The sequence below is a fragment of the Equus asinus genome, chromosome 21, assembly GCF_041296235.1.
Source record: "Equus asinus isolate D_3611 breed Donkey chromosome 21, EquAss-T2T_v2, whole genome shotgun sequence".
NCBI classification, from domain to species: domain Eukaryota; kingdom Metazoa; phylum Chordata; class Mammalia; order Perissodactyla; family Equidae; genus Equus; species Equus asinus.
The window spans coordinates 96,714,410-96,724,781 of record NC_091810.1 but is presented as its reverse complement, the minus strand read 5'-3'; the positions used below and the strand labels follow the sequence as shown (position 1 = coordinate 96,724,781).

The 10,372-nt window shown below is 43.1% G+C and overlaps 1 long non-coding RNA gene across 1 annotated transcript; it reads right to left on the bottom strand.

Annotated features, from left to right (window-relative positions):
• Positions 1 to 291: 291 nt before the first annotated feature.
• LOC139041485 (uncharacterized) lies at positions 292 to 6,395 on the bottom strand. The gene is made up of 3 exons (XR_011496711.1): positions 6,258 to 6,395; positions 5,426 to 5,927; positions 292 to 5,299 (listed from the first exon to the last, which is right to left on the bottom strand). It is a non-coding gene; the product is annotated as an uncharacterized lncRNA (long non-coding RNA).
• Positions 6,396 to 10,372: the final 3,977 nt, after the last annotated feature.

Here is a 10,372-nt window from a genome sequence, read left to right as displayed (position 1 = left end):
AACTTGAAAAGTTCTTGGCAGGTTGGCCTAGTGCAGAAAGTTTTTATCAAAATGACTTTTATTAAGGACTGTAGCAATCATCGATGCTAAATCTCTCTTTCTGACAACCTTTCCCTGTTGGTGCACTTGATAATTTCTTATCTTACACGGAGGGACGGGTTTAACGCAAAGCTATTTCTGAAAGCTTCTCAGAAGACGGAGAACAACGTTTCTGCACAGCATTTGGCCTGAAACAACTGTTTCCACTTTGGGGATTTTCAGTTATTATCACAAATCATTCATAGTCCAATTGGCAATGGAAACGACATTGGAATGCTTTATTGACTCTGAGGTTTTGTACACCAAGTATATTGATCAGAATATGTCAGCTCCAGGCACATTACAGCTTTGTTACAGTTAACGTAACTGTCACTCGGATGTTTCACTACAGAGTAGTGCCCTGGGCCTAAGCCTACCAGGAAAGAAAGTAATTGCTTATTTTTTTAAAAAAATATTTTAGGCTCTCCGACTGTCAACTCGAAAAGAGAAGTTGTCTTTTTCTATGTTAAAGGATTCATTGTCATGGATTTTACGGTTGGAAAGAGGATGGAAAGGAAGCTCATGATTGGCTCTCCTCATGCGCCAGGGACGCTTCATATTTTATTTAAACACCCAACAGTCTTGCACGGCGACAATTATCTCCAGTTCACTGAGGCTCAGACGGGTGAAGTGTCTGACCGTGAGCCGCCCATCTTGGGAGCGATGGATTTGGGTCTCAAGAGCTGGGCTCTCTAATTCACAAGTCCAAGCTCGTTCCGCCCCGTCCGCGCACCAGCTCCAGGACAGCACTTTATTAGAGAATGGCTTTTTAAAAAACTACCAAAACCTCATCTGACTCGATATTTGACAATTTTCTCAGCTTCTAACTGATCTCAAAGCTTTCGCTCACCATCCCATTGCTCTGTTCTCAATTTAAATCCTCCGAATCTCTTGCCTGTATTGTTGCAATAACATTTTAACTTGTCTTCCTGAGTCTAGTTTTGTCCACTCCAATACATTATCCATATTAATATTTTAAACACGAAGACCTAATTATTAACTCCTCCTGAAACGTTTCCACAGCTCCTCATCGCCAATGATATAAAGTCAGAATTCCGCATTCAAGGCATCCCACAATCTAGCCGCCCCCTACATATTCAGCAATCGAAGTAATTTCTCGACCCCTCTGTTCCAGGCATATGGAATTTCCCTAATCCCCCATGCTTTTCCATGCCTCCTGGGTTGCACATGTTCCCTCAACACTCACTCCCATCTTACCTGGAGAATGTGTGCTTATCTTTTAAGACTCTGATCAGAACTTGTCTTTCCAACGAAGTCTTCCCTGGCCTTTCTGAATGGTTTTAGGCCCAAATCATCATTTTTATTTGTAAGAAAAATACAGTACTGAAGTTATTTCTTTGCATTTTGTCTCTTCCTAACAGATTATGAACTCTTTGCAGCCAGGGACTGTGTCTAGGTGTTTAATAATTACTTGGAAATGAATAAATCTATTAAAACCTTTAGAGTTAGTTTCCTGTTTTCCAGCACATATCTTTAAAAATAGCAACTTTGGGGATCTAATTCATTATACTAATGCTTCAGAAACATTTCCACCTGAGCTTACTCTTGAACTTTTCTATGCTGGCCACAGTACGCCTAGAAAGAGAGGATTTCTGCTCACACTAGTAAAAATTGGAGAGAGGGCTCAAGAAGAGAGGAGCAGTAGACTGGTGACTAAAAATGGAGAAGGAAGTATAAGAAGTGGAGAGCAAAAAGAGGAAGCAGCACCCAGAGAATAAGCTCAGGGGTCGCAGAGTTGAAAGAGGGAGAAGCTGAGAAAGAAGCACCTATGAAGCTCGAGACTCAGAGATGGGTTTTGATATCTGGAGCATGGAGTAAGCAGGGTAGGGTCAAGGGTTAGGAAGGGGGTCCAGTAGGATGGGTTACAGAAGCCACTTCTAGGCTTCCAGGGCTCACAGCTATGCGTTCTTCCATTTCTCAACCCGCTGTTAGGATGCCGCACAAGACCCACTAACAATAACCAAGGGCATGTCACTCACATCTTGCCTGTCACTCAACAGACTATTTATCAAGGAAAAAGACAGAGTTTGGGGAACAACAGACGTTTGAAATGGGCTGAACAAACCCAAACAAAGATTTCAGGCAAATAAGAGTGTCTCTTTTTTAACCAGTTAGATCCCTTGCAACACAAGTTTCATCGTCTCCATGGATCTTCTGGCAAGTGATAATGGACAAGCCAAGGAATGCAAATAGCAACACCGAAAGCAAACGAAAGCAAACAAGGGGCATAAGCACTAGATGGGATAATCAGCTCCTTTCTAATTGAAAGTTGATCATAGGCACAATTAAACAATCATTAGTTCACGTCCTCCTTCAGCAGGAAATGGCATCGCCTACAGTTTTCTTGGCACATATAAAAAATGGTGTGAGAACTAACACTTGATACTGTATGACAACGTCATACCGGCAGGTGCGGTCAGAACGCCCTCTAACCACTACTGATGCCTCCTCACTGGTCTTGACGTCTGCAGCCTCTAACCCTGTGCTGTCCCATGCAGTAGCTGCTAGCCACGTGTGGCTATTTAAGTATAAATTTAAATTAATTAAAATTAGCAAAAATAACAAAATTCAGGGACCAACCTGGTGGCGCAGCAGGTAAGTTCTCATGTCCCACTTCAGCAGCAGGCGGTTCACCGGTTCGGATCCCGGGTGCGGACATACGCACCGCTTGACACGCCATGCTGTGGCAGGTGTCCCACACATTAAGCATAGGACGATGGGCACGAATGTTAGCTCAGGGCTAGTCTTCCTCAGTAAAAAAGGAGGATTTGTGGCAGATGTTAGCTCAGGGCTAATCTTCCTCAAAAAAAAAAAAAGTAAAAAAAATTCAGTTTCTCTGGCATATTAACCACATTTCAAGTGCTCAATGGCCACATGTGGCTACTGTATTGAGCAGCACAGATGTACAACATTACCATCATTTCAGACATTTTTATGAGAAAGCTCTGCAAGGCTTCCCATTTGTCATAACCATCTCCACTCAGCCTAGCCTGCTCATGCATATGCATAGTTTTATTATATCACTTCCTTGCTCGGAAACTTCTGACAGATTTCTTGTCACCAGGGCAGTGCTTCCCAAAATTTAATGTACATTCCTACTATGTGGGGATCTTGTTAAAATGCAGTCTCTGATTCCATAGGGCTGAGATGAGCCCAGGATTCTGCATTTCAGTCAGCTCCCAGGTGATGCCAATGGCGTTCCTTCGACCATATTTTGTCATCCTGCCTTTCAACGTTCTCGATTCTCTCACCAGCCCTGCCTGATCTCCATCAGCTTCCAAAAGGACCTTTCTTTATCTAGCAGCTAAAAGTTTCTCACCAGTTCCTACTGATGCCATTATTACTCATGCTCCCTTCCTATGCTCATCCAATTCCTTCATTTTCAGGAAGGCCTCCCCAGTGGCAGAAGCCTGCTTAATCACCTATGTACAGATGGCTCTAGAACAGCACGCAGAGGGGTCACCTCAAGGGAACTGGACGACTTGCACTACCCAGGTCCTCCCCAGGAGGTGCTAGTCATTCGGTCTGAGATGGGGCCCAGAACCTACTTGATCGACAGACTGCAGGTAATTCTTATACCAGTGTTTCCATAACCAAACTCTGAGCAATGTTGCCTTAGCATACTTCTTATATATACAACTGATTTTGATACTTAAAAAACTTACAGATAACCTTGCACTGACATTCAGCTGCTTATAGGGTTTTGACTTATTGCAAAATTAAGTATAAACAATCGATTTACATCCAGAAATGTCAATAGATGTGGATTTCAACCCCGATCACAAGTTGGGATTCCTTGAGAGAGATTTTAAAATCCTCATGCAAAGGCCCCATCCCCAGAGATTCTGATTTAATTGGTGGGGGAATTGTCCTCCCCTCCCCCAAGCTCTGTTATTAGTTGCCTGGGGATGCCTTGACAGAGCACCAAAAATTTGGTGACCTGAAACAGCAGAGTTTTTCCTTTTCACAGCCCTGGAGTTAGAAGTCTGAGATCAAGGTGTCGGCAGGACCAGGCTCCCTCTGAAGGCCCCAGGGGACAATCTGTGGCACGTCTCTCTCCTAGTTCCTGTGATTGCTGGCAGTCCCCGGCTGACGGCTGCGACCTCTGATTTCCGCCTCGTTCATTGAACAGCCTTCTTCCCTGCGTCTGTGTGTCTCCAAATGTCACTCTCCTTATAAGGACACAAGTCATGGGATTTAGGGCCCACCCTGACAGGTATGAGCACATTGGAACTTGATTACACCTGCAAAGACTCTATTTCCAAACAAAGTCACTTTCCCAGGTATCTGGGGTTAGGACTTCAACATATCTTTTTGTGGGACACAATTCAACCTGCACGCTCCCCGGGTGATTCTAACATGCAGCCAGATTTTAAGAACTATGGGTCTAAACTCAGCAGTTCTGAAACTTGAGCAAAGATCCGAATCAATCGAGGGGCCTGGTAAAACAAAGATTGATGTGTCCAACTCCAAGATTCAGTGGGTCTGGGTTGGGCCCAGGGATTTTCATTTTCTTAACAAGTTTGAAAACCACTGGTGTGGGGGAAGGAGAGATGAAATGGGTGTATATCTCTCCAGCTCTCGGAGGAGCAGCATACCCATCACCCGGGAGCTTAGGGGAAAGGCAGACTTTCGAGTCCACCCCAGCCTACCAAACAGAGACTGCATTTTAACAAGATTCCCAAGGAATCTGAATGTTCATTAAATTTTTAGAAGCACCGTTGTGTACTATTCTAAATAAAATTGTTCTTTAGCAGCTGGTTGAATTAGTTAGTGAGGGAATGGATGGATGAATAAATGAATGGATAATGAAGCAGATTCCCCAATGGCCTGTCTCCCAGAGGCAGAACATGGGCCTCCTCAATCCATTGACCAGGAAGTTGTCTTAGCAGCTGTGAAGAAAGTGGCTTGTCATCATAGTGGCTACAAGAAATCTGCCTGTTGGTTCTTCAGGAAGTGAGTGTTCTCTGCTCACTTGTCTTTTCCAGGCGTTAACCAAGAAGTTCCATACTTTCCTCCCCCTGCCCCTTCCCAAATGGCCTCATCTGAACACTCTGGGGCTTCACTGTCAGCCCGCTGTTATTTGTGCCAAAGTCTGAAACTGGAAGCTGGCTGAAATACAGAGAAACACAGCACAGTGAGATTTGGTGATGAACTGACTCTGGGCCAAGAGCGGAGCAGGTAAGTTTCAGAGTTTCAGCTGAAAAAGAAAGGAAAGCTTTTAGAAAGCTTAGAGCCAAGTCAAAACATGCTATATATGACCTTCTCTTGGCAGAGAGACTGTAAAATAACAGTAGACCAAATTCCCCCGGTAATAGTAACTGACCCGTAAATGCCATCATTGACGGATCGTGTTTCTGGAAACGCTGTTCTAGAGCTCAAGTGCTCGTGTGAACCTCAGAGGAGTTTGGAAGTAGGCTTTGAATGTCTTTCTTTTTCTCTCTCTACTCCTGATGTCCATTTTCCTCTTGGAGAATTGTACTTTTTTTTTCCTGAGAAAGTCATGTACCCAAGCAGTCACAAACGGTTGTCGTCTAGAAGGCCAAAATTTTCCTGGAAAAAGTTGTTTTTGGAAGGCTATCATTTCTTCATGGAGCCATTTCTCCCCATCACTGAATCATTTGATAGAAAGATTGCCAGAGTTCACATGAAGAGTTGCTTTTTTAACCTGCCAGTTTGAGGAAGAGTTGATATTTCATTTTAGTAAAGTGGGTATTGTCTGCAGAGGAACAGTCTAATTTCAGGGAGCATAGTTTATTCATATGTTGTATCCTGCCACATGAACTGAAGAAAATTCTTTTAATGTTCTCTTGCCTCCTCTTCCTCTTCTGTAAAATAAGATTAACAAAATTATCAATCTGCCTCTCAGATGTCTATTAGACTTAAATAGAACACATATCTCATTAAAAAACTCTCATGTCTTTAGCCATGTAATACAAATACATTTCTGTAATCACCATTTAACTTAATTTAAATTTTATTTTATTTCTGGTATAAGCTTATAAAATCAGTTTCCACACTCTAAATGCTCAATTAAGGCAGATAGGACTTTTGGTCTGAAATCAGCCAGTTACACACATTAGTAGCTTTAGAATAAAGAACAAAATTAACAGCTCTAGACTTCTCTTTATTTGTGCACAATGAGAAATGTTCCTTACCCAAAGCCAGGATGAAAAGTCCTCCTCTCTCTCACATTCTCTGCTGGTAAATTGCTGAATCACTGTGTGTGGCAGCCAAGTCCAGCGCTGCTGGGCATGCCTCTCGGAGACCTGTCAGGGGCACCCAAGGTCCCTCTGCTGTTTCTAGATGACAGGGCGAGAGGAGCAGCCTGACGCCATACTCTAAACAGCTCTGTGTGTGTGAGAGATTGTTTCCTTCCCCTTTATTAAAGCTGGTAGAGATTCTGCATCTCTCTATGTTTGTGCAAATCACAGATTGTACAGTTGGAGCATAATGTAGGGATCTTGAGAAATCACGTAGTGCGCCTCTAAAGTGTCGCATGAGGAATACTGTAAGTCACTTTCCAAGACGACTGAGAGGAAAAATTTGATAACTAAGACCGTCCTTGTCCCACATTTGAATAAACCACAGGCTGCAGATTAACTCCACTTTCTGTGGTTCTTATTGGGTGGGATTAGACGCAGCCTTCTGGTCATAACATTTTATTGGTTTCCAGTGCTGTTACTTAGAACGATCTTTCTCTTCCCCGAATTAGAAACGTCTCCTTAATCCAGCCCTATAAAATCCTCTTATAACCCCTTAATTATCATCCATTAGAACTAGACATGGTAACAGAGTAAGGAGCTGATGTGTGCTCAATAAAATCGTAGATTACTTTGCAGATCAAGGGCGTCAGGTCTGCAGAGGGAGGAATCAGCCTCAGCTCTGGATACAGCCTGCTGGGATCTGACCAAGGGCTTTTCTAACTGTGTGATGCTGAGCGTGCTGTGCAAACTCTCTGAGCACCCGCGTCTTCCCCGTAATGAAAGAGTGATCACAGCACCTACACTATGGAGTTGCTGTGAGAATGAAATGATATAAAACACAGAAAGGCTGCAGCAAGGTGCCTGATATATAGTAAATGTTTGTGGTGATGGTATCATCCGTGTTTGAATATGCGCAAATTCATCAAATTGTACACATTAAATTTGTGTGGTTGTTTGTATATCAATTACACTTCAGTAAAGCTGTGAAAAAAAATACGATTTCCGTTTTCTCACCTACTCCATTTTGTATTGATTTCAATAGTTAATTAGTGTCATTTTGATGCTGTTTTACAGTCTTGATCTCCTATTAACAAGTTGGCATTATAAGAAATGAGAAAAAAATTTTAAGAGAGCACAACTATTGCTAGATATTAAACTGAAGGATTAGTATTAAAGAGGAGTGCATTTTCTTTCTTATAAGAATAATAGATTTAGGTGACTAGATTTGTTGTTATGCCAAAAACAGAAAAATAATTGTTCCAATAAAACAGCTCTGCCAACTTCAGCTTGTTTGCCCTTCAAATTAGTTTAGTTATTAAAAGCGTTATTGGTTCCAGCTTCCTTAAAACTTGACCAAAGGCCAAATAATTTACTCGGTAAATATTAATTCAACAAATATCAATAGATTACCTGCCTCTTGCTAGGTTCTAATCTGCTTTAAGAAAAATAGTCCTTTTCGTGGGTGAGTTTTACTGTCTATTCTCTTTTTCTGGGTCACTCTCTCATTTGTTCCTTTGATAGAGTAACCAGCCCACCTAGCCTTGGTATAGACCATGATGTATCAGTTTCTTCCGTAGTAGAAAATCGGTGCCTAACACCACAGCACTGCTGCCAAAGTAGCAGGTGTCCTGGAAGTGGCCAGGAAGCTCCCTGACAGCTGGAAGGGCTGTGAGTGACAAACACATCTCAACCTGCCCTCCTGAGAGCCGTGAATTAGGGCAGCAGGAGCCTGTGTCATAGCAATTACCCAGCCACACCAGCACGTACACTGTTATTTCACTAACACACCTTTGACTTCTTGAACTTCACCTGAAGCAACTATTGTTTAACCTGAATTATTATTTATAAAACTGATAAGATTTTATTTTTCAGAAGTAGCACCCACACTTGTACTTAAGAGAAAGTTCTGAGGGTAGCTTTAAAATAAAACACATTTCTTAATGTTGGGGGACCTCCGTTCAATTGAAATACAGTCACATTTAATGTGTTTAATAAAGCCCAGATTTTTACATCTCAACGGTACAGGGCATACTATGTTTGCTATATATTGTTACACAGTATTTATAGTTCAAAAAGTGGAGCTGATTGAGGGGAAGTCACTGATCAGGAAAAACACAGATCTTATAACTGCTGCTGGATGTTTCCCGGGGCTGGATGTTTCTGGAACACTAATGTATTATTTCATCTTGTTCTCTTTTGGCTCATGAGCCAAGGCTGGCATCTGTTTTGGCAGGTCTTGGAGCACTGGGCAACCAGACCTTCACCAGCAGCAACAGCACACTGAACTTGAGACGCCAGCAGCCCCAGCACTAAAGGTGGCCCTTGATTGGCAGTGTCCTCTGCTTCTAGGCTGACTGTTTAGGCTCAGAGTTCCAAAGGAAAACATGGCCCAATTAACTGCATCTGTATCTCTCATTCTTTCTCACTGCCTCCAAACTCAACCAGTCCAGCTGTGCAGAGGTAGGTTCCAACCACAACAGGGAAGCCAAGCCTTACTCCCCGCCTAGGTCCACCCACAGGAAGCTCAGGAATCCAGGAAAGCATTGTTGAGCTTGGGCCTTAGTGCACGGTGAATGAATGGGCGAGATGCTGACAAACTGTGCTGTGGCCTGTGGACATTCATCCTCTATAGGCATCACCTACAGAGGTTGCTTCTTGTTCTGTGCTCCCCAAGATTCTTCAAGTCAATCAGCCACTTCCGTGTTGAGAGTTACTGCCTGGGAGTGGGAGAATTAAATTAGCTGTTCATAGGCCTTTGATAAGCCAAAGTCTAGAAAACTCGGAGGCCTAATCAGTGCTGGTCTGGTAGCAACTCTGGTGAACCCCAAAGCACACTGCATCAATGTAAAAAGAGTAGCTGTTCCTAGGGTGTCCCACAATCCTAGTTTGCCTGTAACTGAGGGAGTTTCCGTGGTGTGGGATTCTTGCTGCTAAAACTGGAAAAGTCCTGGGTAACTGACATGAGGTGGCCACCCTAGCTTTTACTCAACACAGCCAGCCAATTGTTACTATATTTGAGCCTTCTTGTTTCCATCTTTCTTTTCTTCATCATGTAAAATCTGATTGTTTAAATGTTGGGAATTAATTCAAATTCTCCGAGGGGAAGCTTCCCATTTGTCCACAATGCCTCAATGCTTCCTGATCAGGATAAAAGGATTGCATTCTCCCAGCTCCCCATCGCTGTTGGTGGACCATTATTTTCATATCTGGAAACTCATTGTGTTTTGAGACTCATACCATTTGCCTAGACCCTGTTTCATGCATCTTTGTAGCCTTATCACAATCCCACTCTCACTGAGGACTTCGGAGCCGCCTCAGCATTTTCCTCCACCCTGATTTCTGTCAGAATCCTAATAGACTTCATGTCCATGTGAACAAGCCAGCCATTATGACCTCTTGCTCTCTTCATCTCCAGCTCTGCTGTGTGTCTCTTCAAACTCATCATTAGGGAGCTCTCAAATCCCAAACGTCAATACACCATCCTCAAACCACAACTTCCTTTTTCAATCTCCTCCTTTACAAAAGACACTGGAGCTTCTTATTTTCAGTCCCACTGCGGTCTCAGCATCACCCTTGTGGAGGAAAATGATGCTACTGTGTGCAGACAGCCCTACCTTCCCTCTGCTGCCCATGGACACCTAGGGATCTGTGTCCACTACATGTTGGCTCAGCGGAAGGACAGCCAGGGTGTCATCTTCAAGCTTAACTCTACCACTTGTGTTTTTAGTCTAACCCCCTCTTGACTCCCCAGGACAAGTCCAAATCACTCATTTCCATCTCTCATTCTGTCTGAGTCCTGGCTCCTTGCTGTTTGTCTGTGAACCCATTCAAGTCTCTTCCCTCTCGAAAAGAAACAGAAACACTTCCCCAGATCCTCCGGCTGGCATCCTACCTCTTCTTATTCCTTCACACCACAGCTCTTCAAAGGCTCTTTTGCAGCATCTCACTTTCCATTCCCTCTTTAGACAGTTTGCACTCAGGCATTTTCCACAATCACTCTAGTTAACAACTCTTCCTTAGCTTCCCTAGCATACTTGATATCAAGAGAATCATTTTGTTTCCTAACA